We start from the raw sequence: 15,239 nt of genomic DNA on the forward strand, positions 1-15,239 counted from the left end.
GTGCCGAACGGACGGCACCTCCGCGTTCAACACACGTACAGCCCGGTGACGTCTCCCACGCCTTGATCCAGCAAGGAGAGAGGGATAGGTTGAGGAAGACTCCATCCAACAGCAGCACAACGGCGTGGTGGTGATGGAGGAGCGTGGCAATCCTGCAGGGCTTCGCCAAGCACCGCAGAAGAGGAGAAGAACTTGGGAGAGAGGGAGGGGCTGCACCAAAGGAAAAAGGTGTGTTTGAGAGGCCCTCCTACCCCACTATATATAGGGATCCCAAGGGGGGGTGCGCCAGCCCCTAGGAGATCCAATCTCCAAGGGGGCGGCGGCCAGGGGAGGAGTCCTCCCCCCCAAGGCACCTAGGAGGTGCCTTCCCCTGCTGGGACTCTTCCTTTAGGGTTTCCCCAGGCGCATGGGCCTCTTGGGGCTGGTGCCCTTGGCCCATGTAGGCCAAGGCGCACCCCCTACAGCCCATGTGGCCCCCGGGGGTAGGTGGCCCCACCCGGTGGACCCCCGGGACCCTTCCGGTGGTCCCGGTACAATACCGATAACCCCGAAACTTGTCCCGATGGCCGAAACAGGACTTCCTATATATAATTCTTTACCTTCGGACCATTCCGGAACTCCTCGTGACATCCGGGATCTCATCCGGGACTCCGAACAACATTCGGTAACCACATACAAGCTTCCTTTATAACCCTAGCGTCATCGAACCTTAAGTGTGTAGACCCTACGGGTTCGGGAGACATGCAGACATGACCGAGACGTTCTTTGGTCAATAACCAACAGCGGGATCTGGATACCCATGATGGCTCCCACATGTTCCACGATGATCTCATCGGATGAACCACGATGTCAAGGACTTAATCAATCCCGTATACAATTCCCTTTGTCTATCGGTATGTTACTTGCCCGAGATTCGATCGTCGGTGTCCAATACCTAGTTCAATCTCGTTACCGGCAAGTCTCTTTACTCGTTCCGTAACACATCATCCCGTGATCAACTCCTTGGTCACATTGCGCATATGATGATGTCCTACCGAGTGGGCCCAGAGATACCTCTCCGCTTACACGGAGTGACAAATCCCAGTCTTGATTCGTGCCAACCCAACAGACACTTTCGGAGATACCTGTAGTGCACCTTTATAGTCACCCAGTTACGTTGTGACGTTTGGTACACCCAAAGCATTCCTACGGTATCCGGGAGTTGCACAATCTCATGGTCTAAGGAAATGATACTTGACATTAGAAAAGCTTTAGCATACGAACTACACGATCTAGTGCTATGCTTAGGATTGGGTCTTGTCCATCACATCATTCTCCTAATGATGTGATCCCGTTATCAATGACATCCAATGTCCATGGTCAGGAAACCGTAACCATCTATTGATCAACGAGCTAGTCAACTAGAGGCTTACTAGGGACATGGTGTTGTCTATGTATCCACACATGTATCTGAGTTTCCTATCAATACAATTATAGCATGGATAATAAACGATTATCATGAACAAGGAAATATAATAATAACCAATTTATTATTGCCTCTAGGGCATATTTCCAACAATAGGATAGGTTTTTTTATAGGGAAATACTAATACTATTATCGAATCTGATTCCAAGTCCTTGTACAATGCAAGATGCTTAGCCGATGCTTGGTAAAATAAATCAGTTTTTTAAGAACTAGTGCTTATTTGTATACTATATAGATGTTTAATTAAGCACCCCTCCTATAGAGATAAGCATTGGTGCTCGAGAAAAACTCGGTTTATTTTGCCAAGCACCTCCTCTAAGCATCTTGCATTGTACAAGGCCTAAGGCGGCTAGGGTTTGCCGGTTCACCGTCGCCCGTCTCGGAGGCGGCTGCACGGTTGTCGGTGTTGATTTCCAAGGACGATGCCCTTCATTGTCGTGTTTCATTTCTACCTCTCTACTACGGATTACTTGTCGCCTATGCACCAAGGCGCCGGGAGTAGATTTGTTTTTTCCCGCTTCCTTGTGTTTAACCAGTTGAGCATGTCTTTGTGAGGTTTGATGTTGCGTGTGGAGGATTGTGATTTAGCCTAGATGGGTGTGCGTTGGATCTAGTGAGGTAGTAAGGTGTTGTGTTGCTCTTATTCTTTTTGGTTGGAGCTTTTTCTTCTTGGGTGAACTGTTCGCGGATCAATGTAACACTTAGGGTCTATTCAGTAGCTCCTCAACTCCTGCAAATCCTCGAATCCCACTTCTCGTTTCCACCGCCAGCTTCCGATGGGAGCCCTAGCGGTCAAAAATACGTTCGGCTCATCGCTCCAGCTTCTCATACGCTCCAGCAGGCCAATCTGCCTTGATGGGCTGAAGCCCAACCGGCTCAACAGGTAACATGGCTTAGGCCCAGTTGAACACATTAGCAGAGGCGAGATAGAAGTAGCGAACCAGTACGTGAACCCCTCGAGTCACTTAGCTGTGGCATCTCCTTGTAAATAATGTCAACTCCAGTTTTCCCCGATTCCTGGATCGCCCAAACACCCTCTTCGCATTTTTGTACATGATCCCCGCTTTGATCCGGGAAGCTGGCTTCTTGGAGCCGGGCCTTTCGGGCCAGCTTCCCTCGTAGACTTGCGGAAGCTGGGAGCTGGCGAGCTATAGAACAGGCCCTTAGCATGGAATTGTTGTGGTATGTTCTCTCATCCACGCAATTCGAGAGCTTCTGGATATGCAAGAGTGGGTGAGAGCAAGAGTGATTTTTCTGTCTACACTTGGATGAAATTAAGGCAGATGATCTTTGTATTAAGCTAGGGTTTGATCTCATGCACCTATCTGAAAGTGATGGTCGGCCCAGGAGCCTAGTTCTTTTTTATATGCAAGAATTTGATGTGGTGTTGAATTAGTCATCGACCAACTTTATTGATGTTTTATTCATAGCCGGCGAGGAGGTTGACTGGTGGTTTGACAAGTTTCTATGGGGTCCCAACCTGGGACCAATGGCACCTCTCATGGAATTTCTTGTGTGATCTTCCCGGCAAAGAATCACACCCTTGGCTGGTATATGGTGAATTTCTTGTGTGATCTTCACGGCAAAGGATCGTACCATTGGCTGGTATATGGTGAATTTCTTGTGTGATCTTCATGGCAAAGGATCACCCCCTTGGCTGATATATGGTGGTTTTAATGAGATAATGTGTGCATAAAAAAAGAGGGTGGTAACCTCGTCCTAACTCCATGATGCAAGCTTTCCGTGAATGTCTAGTTGACTGTGGGTTGGAATACCTTGGTTATAACGGAGATTGATATACTTTGCAAAGAGGAGAAAACATGGAAAGATTGGATAGGTTGTTGTAAACCCAACATGGATGGAAAAATTGCCATTGGCGAGAGCCACCAACGCAAATCATATACACTCGGATCATCGGCCATTAATACTAGATATTGAGTGTGATGAGAGCAAGTTTGTCACAGAGGCAGGTGTTCGCCACTTTGAAGCCCGATGACTACAGGAGGAAACGGTGAATGAGGTGGTAAGGTTGGCCACAGACCGGGCCAAATTGGTAGGGGTAGGCCCTTCCCCCGGCGACCCGGCTAAAACCATCGACGTTGATCTTCATGAATGGGAACGTGAAGTTTTAAAGAGCCCCGAGAGGCGTATTAATAAACTGAAAAAATAACTTGAATAACTTCGTTCATGGGCGAACTCAGTGGATTCTTGGGCAAGGCTTAGAGAGATCCAACTAATTTTGAATAACCTAGTGGATCAAGAGGAGATCTATTGGTTGCAAAGGGGTAGAGTCAATTGGCTTTTGCATGGGGACCAAAATACTTCCTATTTTCATAATGCTGCAACAACCGGGACGAGAAGAAATCAGATTAAGAAGTTGTCAGATGATACGGGCGTGTGGCATGAAGGTATGGATCGGTTAAAAGTCATGTTGTTGGGAAACGTAGCATGCAATTTCAAAAAAAATCCTACGCTCACGCAAGATCTATCTAGGAGATGCATAGCAACGAGAGGGGGAGAGTGTGTCCACGTACCCTCGTAGACCGAAGGCGGAAGCGTTTGACAACGCGGTTGCAGTAGTCGAACTTCTTCTAGCTGATGTCTACTACGCAACTTCATTCTTGTAGACACATGTTGGGCCTCAAGTGGATGACCTAAAGGTTTATCAATCCGTGGAGGCGTAGGATGAAGATGGTCTCTATCAAACAACCCTACAGTCAAATACAAGAAATCTCTTGTGTCCCCAATGCACCCAATACAATGGAAATTTGTATAGGTGCACTAGTTTGGCGAAGAGATGGTGAGAAAAGTGTGATATGGATGGTAGAAATATATTTTTATAATCTGAATAAATAAAAATAGCAAGGTAGAGAATAGTAAACGGGCACAAAAATGGTATTGCAATGCTTGAAAATGAGGCCTAGGTCCGTACTTTCGCTAGCGCAGTCTCTCAACAATGCTAATATAATTGGATCATATAACCATCCCTCAGCGTGCAATGAAGAATCACTCCAAAGTTCCTACCTAGCGGAGAACATAAGAAGAAATCATCTGTAGGGTACGAAACCACCTCGAAGTTATTCTTTCCGATTGATCTATCCAAGAGTTCATACTAAAATAACACCAAATAATTTCAGATTCATAATACTCAATCCAACACAAAGAACTTCGAAGAGTGCCCCAAGAATTCTACCAGAGAAACAAAGACAAGAACATGCATCAACCCCTATGCATAGATTACCCCAACGTCACCTCTGGAATCTGCGAGTTGAGTGCCAAAACATATATCAAGTTGATCAATATGATACCCCGTTGTCACCATGAGTATTCATTTGCAAGACATATATCAAGTGCTCTCAAATCCATAAAAGTATTCAGTCCGATAAAACGAAATCTCAAAGGGAAAAACTCAATTCATCACAACCAGACAGAGAGGGGAAAACACCATATGATCCGACTATATCAACAAAGCTCGCGATACACCAAGATCATGACATCTCAAGAACACGAGAGAGAGAGTGAGAGAGAGAGATTAAACACACAGCTACTAGTACAAACCCTCAACCCCGAGGGTGGACTACTCCCTCCTCATTGTGGTGGCTGCCCGGATGATGAAGATGGCCATCGGTGATGATTTCCCCCTCCGGCAAAGTGCCAGAACGGGGTCTAGATTGGTTTTCGGTGGCTATAGAGCCTTGCGGTGGCGGAACTTCTGATCTAGGGTTACCCTGAGGGTTTTTGGAATATTTGGGAATTTATAGGGCGAAGAGGGGGTGCGGGAGGCCACCGAGGTGGGCACAACCCACCTGGGCACGCTTGGGCCCCCAGGTGCGCCCTAGTGGGTTGCATCCCCCTCGGGGCACCCCCAGGTGCTGCTCTGGCCCACTGGATGTCTTCTGGTCCATAAAAAATCCACAAAAGGTTTCACGGTGTTTGGACTCCGTTTGATATTGATTTCCTGCGATGTAAAAAACAAGCAGAAAACAGCAACTGGCACTGGGCACTGGGCACTTGGTCAATAGGATAGTCCCAAAAAATGATATAAAGTTGCTATAAAATGATTGTAAAACATCCAAGAATGATAATAAAACAACATGAATACTTCATAAATTATAGATACGTTGGAGACGTATCAGCGTCCCCAAGCTTAATTCCTACTCGTCCTCGAGTAGGTAAATGATAAAAGAAATAATTTATGAAGTGTGAATGCTAGCAAAGTGCACAAGTTTGATCAATGACAATTTCAATCACTTTTCCTAGCATCATAACAACAATTCTTTCCTATAAAACTTCTCATGTTAAAGTAGCAACCAGTTCACATGTTAAGATTCAAACAACGAATTCTCTTGAAACTCAACAACCTATGTTCTCAGTCACCAAGCAATTGTAATTCAACTTATTCAACAGAGTTTAAGTAAGAGCTCCACATACTCAACCATCATATAGTCTTCTATGATTGCTAACACTCACCGCATACACATGAGCAAAACGTTTCAACCGGACACATAGAAAGATAGGGGCTTAAAATTTCGCCTCCCAACGTATTCACCTCAAGGGTGGTGTCAACAATAATAACTCATGCTACCCATATCCAACTGGGTATATGTGCCTAGATCTTTCCTCACCACATGACGCTTGCCAAAAGAGAAAAATAAAAAGGAATAGAGAGAAAAACTTTGACTCTTGCATGAAAGTAAATACATAAAAGTAAAAGGTAGGCCCTTCGCAGAGGGAAGCAAAGGTTGCCATGCGCTTTTTGTTTGTATGCTCAACCCCTTAGTGCAAAAGAACGTCATGTTATATTGCCCCTTATGATAGCAACCTTTATTATGCAGTCTGTCACTTTTATTCTTTGCCATCACAAGTTCATACAACGCTCAATTTTCTCTTACACTAAATGACCTAACACTTTTAGAAGCATTTTTTATTGCGTTATTGCACCGATGACAACTTACTTGAAGGATCTTGCTCAATCCTTAGGTAGGTATGGTGGACTCTTGAAAATAAGATTTGGGTTTAAGGGTTTTTGGATGCACAAGTAGTATCTCTACTTGGTGCGGAATTTTTGGCTAGCAAGGATGGGGGGCAAGCACCACATGTTGAAGGATCTATGACAATATAACTTCTATGTGAATATGAACAAACATAAACCATTACGTTGTCTTCCTTGTCCAACGTCAACAATTTTGGCATATAATATTTTGATGGGGGCTCACAATCACAAAAGATTTCCAAGATAGTGTATTTGCATGTGAAAGTTCTCTTCCTTATACTAATTATTCATGAATTGCTTATATGACCAATATTGTGATTGTCAGACTTCAAAAGATTTCACTTTCTAAACCCAATCTGAAGCTACCACTAGGCATGATATGAACATATAATTTAAACTTCATTACATTCAATTTATTCAACAATTTACTCATAGGATAAAAGTGAAGCACGAGAGTAAATGACAAACTACTCCAAAAATATATATAAGTGAAGATCATGCGAGCAGTTAAGTAAATGGGTAGCTAATTGAGGACTCTCTCTTATTTAAAAGTTTCAGATCTAAGTGTTTTATTAAAACAGCAAGAAAAACAAAATAAAATGAAATTCTAAGAATGTTACACATCATGTGAAGAAGGAAAAACTTAGGATCAACCAATACTAACCGATAATTATTGATGAAGAAAGGTGGGATGCCTACCGGGGCATCCCCAAGCTTAGATGCTTGAGACTTCTTGGAATATTATCTTGGGATGCCTTGGGCATCCCCAAGCTTGAGATTTTGTGTCTCCTTAATTCCTTTTATATCACGGTTTCCCTAAATCTTAAAAACTTCATCCACGCAAAACTCAACAAGAACTCGTGAGATAAATTAGTATAAACCAATGCAAAAACCTTATAATTATCTACTGTAACAAATCACTAAAATTATTATTCAACATTCATACTAAATGCATTTGCACATTTAATACTCCTATCCTCAAATAGAATCATTAAACAAGCAAACATATGCAAACAATGCAAACATAACAACAATCTGCCAAAACAGTACAGTCTGTAAAGAATGCAAGAGTATCAATACTTCTTTAACTCCAAAAATTATGAAAATTTACCACACTGTAGAAAATTTATCATAGTTTATTGTGCAAAATGTTCCAACATTTTATCACATTCTGGCTTTTCTCAGGAATTTTTGCTACATCGATAAACTTTCTGTTTTGGAACAACAACACATAGACTTGCAAAATAAGCATGGTAAAGGCTATACTTGACATTTTTATTGAAATTAAAGATGCAAAACATTATTCTAAATAGAAAAGCAAATCAAAACAAAATAAATTGACGCTCCAAGTAAAACACATATCATGTGATGAATGAAAACATAGCTCCAAGTGAGGTTATCGATAATGTTGAAGACGAAAGAGGGGATGCCTTCTAGGGCATCCCCAAGTTTAGTTGCTTTGATCTTCCTTGAATATTACCTTGGGGTGCCTTGGACATCCCCAAGCTTAGGGTCTTGTCACTCCCTATTCTCCTCATATCGATATCTCACCCAAAACTTGAAAAACTTCAATCACACAGAACTCAACAGAACTTCTTGAGATAGGTTAGTATGATAAAGAGTAAACCATTTCACTTTGGTACTGTCAAAGGAAAGATTCATAATTGTTTCCTCACAATGCCTACTGTAGAATATTATTTCCAAAATTTATATTGAGAAATATAAGCCATAGAAACTAGAAAACAAGCAAACTATGCATTGAAAACAGAATCTGTCAAAAACAGAACAGTCTGTAATGATCTGGATGACAACCATACTTCTGCTACTCCAAAAATTCTAAAAATAGGAAAACCTAGGAAATTTTTATATCAATCTTTTGCAAAAAGAATATTTATTTTATCACGCTTCTGTTAAAAATGAGAATTATTTTCCTGAGCGCAAAAGTTTCTGTTTTTCAGCTGGATCAAATCAACTATCACCATGGACCATCCCAAAGGTCTTACTTGACACTTTATTGAAACGAAAGCAATAAAACATGATTACTACAGTAGCATAATCATGCGAACACACAAAAACAGTAGGTAAAAGTGTTGGGTTGTCTCCCCAGAAGTGCTTTTATTTAATGCCTTTTAGCTTGGCATGAAGATTTCAATGATGCTCGCAAAAAAGATAAAGATTGAAACACAAAGAAAGCATCATGAAGCATATGACTAGCACATTTAACTCTAACCCACTTCCTATGCATAGGGATTTTGTGAGCAAACAACCTATGGGAGCAAGAATCAACTAGCATAGGAAGGCAAAACAAGTGCAACTTCAAAACTTTCAACACATAGAGAGGAAACTTGGTATTATTGCAATACCTAAAAGCATATGTTGCTCTCTCATAATAACTTTCAGTAGCATCATGAATGAATTCAACAATACAACTATCACATAAAGCATTCTTTTCATGATCCACAAGCATAGAAATTTTATTACTCTCCACATAAGCAATTTTATTCTCATGAATAGTAGTGGGAGCAAACTTAACAAAATAACTATCATGTGATTTAAAATTAAAATCATGATGACAAGTTTCATGATTATCATTATTTTTTATAGCATACATGTCATCACCGTAATTATCATAAATAGCAACTTTGTTGTCAAAGTCAATTGCAACCTCTTCCAAAATAGTGGATTCATCACTAAATAAAGTCATGACCTCTTCGAATCCGCTTTCATCAATATAATCATCATAAATAGGAGGCATGCAATCATTATAACAAATTTGTACATCAAATCTTGGGGGACTAAAAATATCAACTTCATCAAACATAGCATCCCCAAACTTATGGCTTTGCATATCATTAGCATCATGGATATTCAAAGAGTTCATACCAACAACATTGCAATCATGCTCATCATTCAAATATTTTTTTCAAACATTTTATAGAATTCTTATTCTATCAATTGACCACAATTTTCCTTTCCATCATTTTCACAAAAGACATTATAAAGACGAATAATATGATGCGACCTTAATTTCATTTTTTTAGTTTTATTTTTATAAACCAAACTAGTGATAAAACAATAAACTAAAAGATATTATTGCAAGATGTAAAGATATACCTTCAAGCACTCATCTCCCCGGCAACGGCGCCAGAAAAGAGCTTGATGTCTACTACGCAACTTTATTCTTGTAGACACGTGTTGGGCCTCCAAGCGCAGAATTTTGTGGGACAATAGCAATTTTCCCTCAAGTGGATGACCTAAGGTTTATCAATCCGTGGGAGGCATAGGATGAAGATGGTCTCTCTCAAACAACCCTGCAATCAAATAAAAGAAATCTCTTGTGTCCCCAACGCACCCAATACAATGGCAATTTGTATAGGTGCACTAGTTCGGCGAAGAGATGGTGATAAAAGTGTAATATGGATGGTAGAAATATATTTTTATAATCTGAATAAATAAAAATAGCAAAGTAGCAAACAGTAAACGGGCACAAAAACGGTATTGCAATGCTTGAAAATGAGGCCTAGGGTCCGTACTTTCGCTAGCGCAGTCTCTCAACAATGCTAATATAATTGGATCATATAACCATCCCTCAACGTGCACCGAAGAATCACTCCAAAGTTCCTATCTAGCGGAGAACATAAGAAGAAATCATTTGTAGGGTACGAAACCACCTCGAAGTTATTCTTTCCGATCGATCTACCCAAGAGTTCGTACTAAAATAACACCAAATAATTTCAGATTCATAATACTCAATCCAACACAAAGAACTTCAAAGAGTGCCCCAAGATTTCTACCGCAGAAACAAAGACAAGAATGTGCATCAACCCCTATGCATAGATTACCCCAATGTCACCTCGGGAATCAGCGAGTTGAGTGCCAAAACATATATCAAGTTGATCAATATGATACCCCATTGTCACCACGAGTATTCATTTGCAAGACATATATCAAGTGCTCTCAAATCCATAAAGGTATTCAATCCGATAAAACGAAATCTCAAAGGGAAAAACTCAATTAATCACAACAAGATAGAGAGGGGAAAACACCATATGATCCGAGTATATTAACAAAGGCCGCAATACATCAAGATCGTGACATCTCAAGAACACGAGAGAGAGAGGGAGAGAGAGAGAGATTAAACACATAGCTACTGGTACAAACCCTCGGCCCTGAGGGTGGACTACTCCCTCCTCATCGTGGTGGCCGCCGGGATGATGAAGATGGCCACCGATGATGATTTCCCCCTCCGGCAGAGTGCCGAAATGGGGTCTAGATTGGTTTTGGGTGGCTACAGAGCCTTGCGGCAGCGGAACTTCTGATCTAGGGTTGCCCCGAGGGCTTTTGGAATATTTGGGAATTTATAGGGCGAAGAGGGGGTGCGGGAGGCCACCTGTTGGGGAACGTAGTAATTTCAAAATTTTCCTACGCACACGCAAGATCATGGTGATGCATAGCAACGACAGGGGAGAGTGTTGTCCACGTACCCTCGTAGACCGAAAGCGGAAGCGTTAGCACAACGCGGTTGATGTAGTCGTACGTCTTCACGATCCGACCGATCCAAGTACCGAACGCACGGCACCTCCGAGTTCAGCACACGTTCAGCTCGATGACGTCCCGCGAACTCCGATCCAGCAGAGCTTCACGGGAGAGTTCCGTCAGCATGACGGCGTGGTGACGGTGATGATGTTGCTATCGACGCAGGGCTTCGCCTAAGCACCTCTACTGAAGGAAATATGCCCTAGAGGCAATAATAAAGTTATTATTTATTTCCTTATATCATGATAAATGTTTATTATTCATGCTAGAATTGTATTAACCGGAAACATAATACATGTGTGAATACATAGACAAACATAGTGTCACTAGTATGCCTCTACTAGACTAGCTCGTTAATCAAAGATGGTTATGTTTCCTAACCATAGACAAAGAGTTGTTATTTGATTAACGGGATCACATCATTAGGTGAATGATCTGATTGACATTACCCATTCCATTAGCTTAGCACCCGATCGTTTAGTATGTTGCTATTGCTTTCTTCATGACTTATACATGTTCCTATGACTATGAGATTATGCAACTCCCGTTTACCGGAGGAACACTTTGTGTGCTATCAAACATCACAATGTAACTGGGTGATTATAAAGGTGCTTTACAGGTGTCTCCAAAGGTACATGTTGGGTTGGCGTATTTTGAGATTAGGATTTGTCACTCCGATTGTAGGAGAGGTATCTCTGGGCCCTCTCGGTAATGCACATCACATAAGCCTTGCAAGCATTGCAACTAATGAGTTAGTTGTGAGATGATGTATTACGGAACGAGTAAAGAGACTTGCCGGTAACGAGATTGAACTAGGTATTGAGATACCGACGATCGAATCTCGGGCAAGTAACATACCGATGACAAAGGAAACAACGTATGTTGTTATGCGATCTGACCGATAAAAGATCTTCGTAGAATATGTAGGAGCCAATATGAGCATCCAGGTTCTGCTATTGGTTATTGACCGGAGACATGTCTCGATCATGTCTACATTGTTCTCGAACCCGTAGGGTCCGCACGCTTAAGGTTTTGATGATAGTTATATTATGAGTTTATGCATTTTGATGTACCGAAGTTTGTTCGGAGTCCCGGATGTGATCACGGACATGACGAGGAGTCTCGAAATGGTCGAGACATAAAGATTGATATATTGGAAGCCTATATTTGGATATCAGAAGTGTTCCGGGTGAAATCGGGATTTTACCGAAGTACCGGGAGGTTACCGGAACCCCCCGGGAGGTATATGGGCCTTAGTGGGCCTTAGTGGAAGAGAGGAGAGGTGGCCAGGGCTGGGCCGCGCGCCCCTCCCCCCCTAGTCCGAATAGGACAAGGAGAGGGGGCCGGCGCCCCCCTTCCTTCTCTCTCTTCTCTTTCCCCCCTCCCGAATCCTATTCCAACTAGGAAAGGGGAGGAATCCTACTCCCGGAGGGAGTAGGACTCCTCCTGGCGCGCCCTCTCCTGGCCAGCCGCACCCCCCCTTTGATCCTTTATATACGGAGGCAGGGAGCACCCCTAGAGACACAAGTTGATCAACGTGATCATATTCTTAGCCGTGTGCGGTGCCCCCTTCCACCATAGTCCTCGATAATATTGTAGCGGTGCTTAGGCGAAGCCCTGTGACGGTAGTACATCAAGATCGTCACCACGCCGTCGTGCTGACGGAACTCTTCCCCGAAACTTTGCTGGATTGGAGTCCGGGGATTGTCATCGAGCTGAACGTGTGCTAGAACTCGGAGGTGCCGTAGTTTCCGTGCTTGATCGGTCGGGCCGTGAAGACATACGACTACATCAACCACGTTGTGCTAACGCTTCCGTTGTCGATCTACAAGGGTACGTAGATCACACTCTCCCCTCTCGTTGCTATGCATCACCATGATCTTGCGTGTGCGTAGGAATTTTTTTGAAATTACTACGTTGCCCAACAGTGGTATCAGAGCCAGGTTTTATGTGTTGATGTTATTTGCACGAGTAGAACACAAGTGAGTTGTGGGCGATATAAGTCATACTGCTTACCGGCATGTCATACTTTGGTTCGGCGGTATTGTTGGATGAAGCGGCCTGGACCGACATTACGCGTACGCTTACGCGAGACCGGTTCTCCCGACGTGCTTTGCACAAAGGTGGCTAGCGGGTGACAGTTTCTCCAACTTTAGTTGAACCGAGTGTGGCTACGCCCGGTCCTTGCGAAGGTTAAAACAGCACCAACTTGACAAACTATCGTTGTGATTTTGATGCGTAGGTAAGATTGGTTCTTGCTTAAGCCCGTAGCAGCCACGTAAAACTTGCAACAACAAAGTAGAGGACGTCTAACTTGTTTTTGCAGGGCATGTTGTGATGTGATATGGTCAAGACATGATGCTAAATTTTATTGTATGAAATGATCATGTTTTGTAACCGAGTTATCGGCAACTGGCAGGAGCCATATGGTTGTCGCTTTATTGTATGCAATGCAATCGCGCTGTAATGCTTTACTTTATCACTAAGCGGTAGCGATAGTCGTGGAAGCATAAGATTGGCGAGACGACAACGATGCTACGATGGAGATCAAGGTGTCGCGTCGGTGACGATGGTGATCATGACGGTGCTTCGAAGATGGAGATCACAAGCACAAGATGATGATGGCCATATCATATCACTTATATTGATTGCATGTGATGTTTATCTTTTATGCATCTTATCTTGCTTTGATTGACGGTAGCATTATAAGATGATCTCTCACTAATTATCAAGAAGTGTTCTCCCTGAGTATGCACCATTGCGAAAGTTCTTCGTGCTGAGACACCACGTGATGATCGGGTGTGATAGGCTCTACGTTCAAATACAACGGGTGCAAAACAGTTGCACATGCGGAATACTCAGGTTATACTTGACGAGCCAAGCATATACAGATATGGCCTCGGAACACGGAGACCGAAAGGTCGAGCGTGAATCATATAGTAGATATGATCAACATAGTGATGTTCACCAATGAAGCTACTCCATCTCATGTGATGATCGGACATGGTTTAGTTGATTTGGATCACGTAATCACTTAGAGGATTAGAGGGATGTCTATCTAAGTGGGAGTTCTTTAAGTAATATGATTAATTGAACCTAAATTTATCATGAACTTAGTACCTGATAGTATCTTGCTTATTCATGTTTGATTGTAGATAGATGGCCCGTGCTGTTGTTCCGTTGAATTCTAATGCGTTCCTTGAGAAAGCAAAGTTGAAAGATGATGGTAGCAATTACATGGACTGGGTGCGTAACTTGAGGATTATCCTCATTGCTGCACAGAAGAATTACGTCCTGGAAGCATCGCTGGGTGCCAGGCCTGCTGCTGGAGCAACCCCAGATGTTATGAACATCTGGCAGAGCAAAGCTGATGACTACTCGATAGTTCAGTGTGCCATGCTTTACGGCTTAGAATCGGGACTTCAATGACGTTTTGAACGTCATGGAACATATGAGATGTTCCAGGAGTTGAAGTTAATATTTCAAGCAAATGCCTGGATTGAGAGATATGAAGTCTCCAATAAGTTCTATAGCTGCAATATGGAGGAGAACAGTTCTGTCAGTGAGCATATACTGAAAATGTCTGGGTATAATAATCACTTGATTCAATTGGGAGTTAATCTTCCAAATGATTGCGTCATTGACAGAATTCTCCAATCACTGCCACCAAGCTACAAGAGCTTCGTGATGAACTATATGAAGGAAATATGCCCTAGAGGCAATAATAAAGTTATTATTTATTTCCTTATAATCATGATAAATGTTTATTATTCATGCTAGAATTGTATTAACCGGAAACATAATACATGTGTGAATACATAGACAAACAAAGTGTCACTAGTATGCCTCTACTTGACTAGCTCGTTAATCAAAGATGGTTATGTTTCCTGACCATGAACAATGAGTTGTTATTTGATTAACGAGGTCACATCATTAGTTGAATGATCTGATTGACATGACCCATTCCATTAGCTTAGCACCCGATCATTTAGTATGTTGCTATTGCTTTCTTCATGACTTATACATGTTCCTATGACTATGAGATTATGCAACTCCCGTTTGCCGGAGGAACACTTTGGGTGCTACCAAACGTCACAACGTAACTGGGTGATTATAAAGGAGCATTACAGGTGTCTCCAAAGGTAGATGTTGGGTTGGCGTATTTCGAGATTAGGATTTGTCACTCCGATTGTCGGAGAGGTATCTCTGGGCCCTCTTGGTAATACACATCACATAAGCCTTGCA

The sequence above is a fragment of the Triticum urartu genome, chromosome 5, assembly GCF_003073215.2.
Source record: "Triticum urartu cultivar G1812 chromosome 5, Tu2.1, whole genome shotgun sequence".
Taxonomy (NCBI): domain Eukaryota; kingdom Viridiplantae; phylum Streptophyta; class Magnoliopsida; order Poales; family Poaceae; genus Triticum; species Triticum urartu.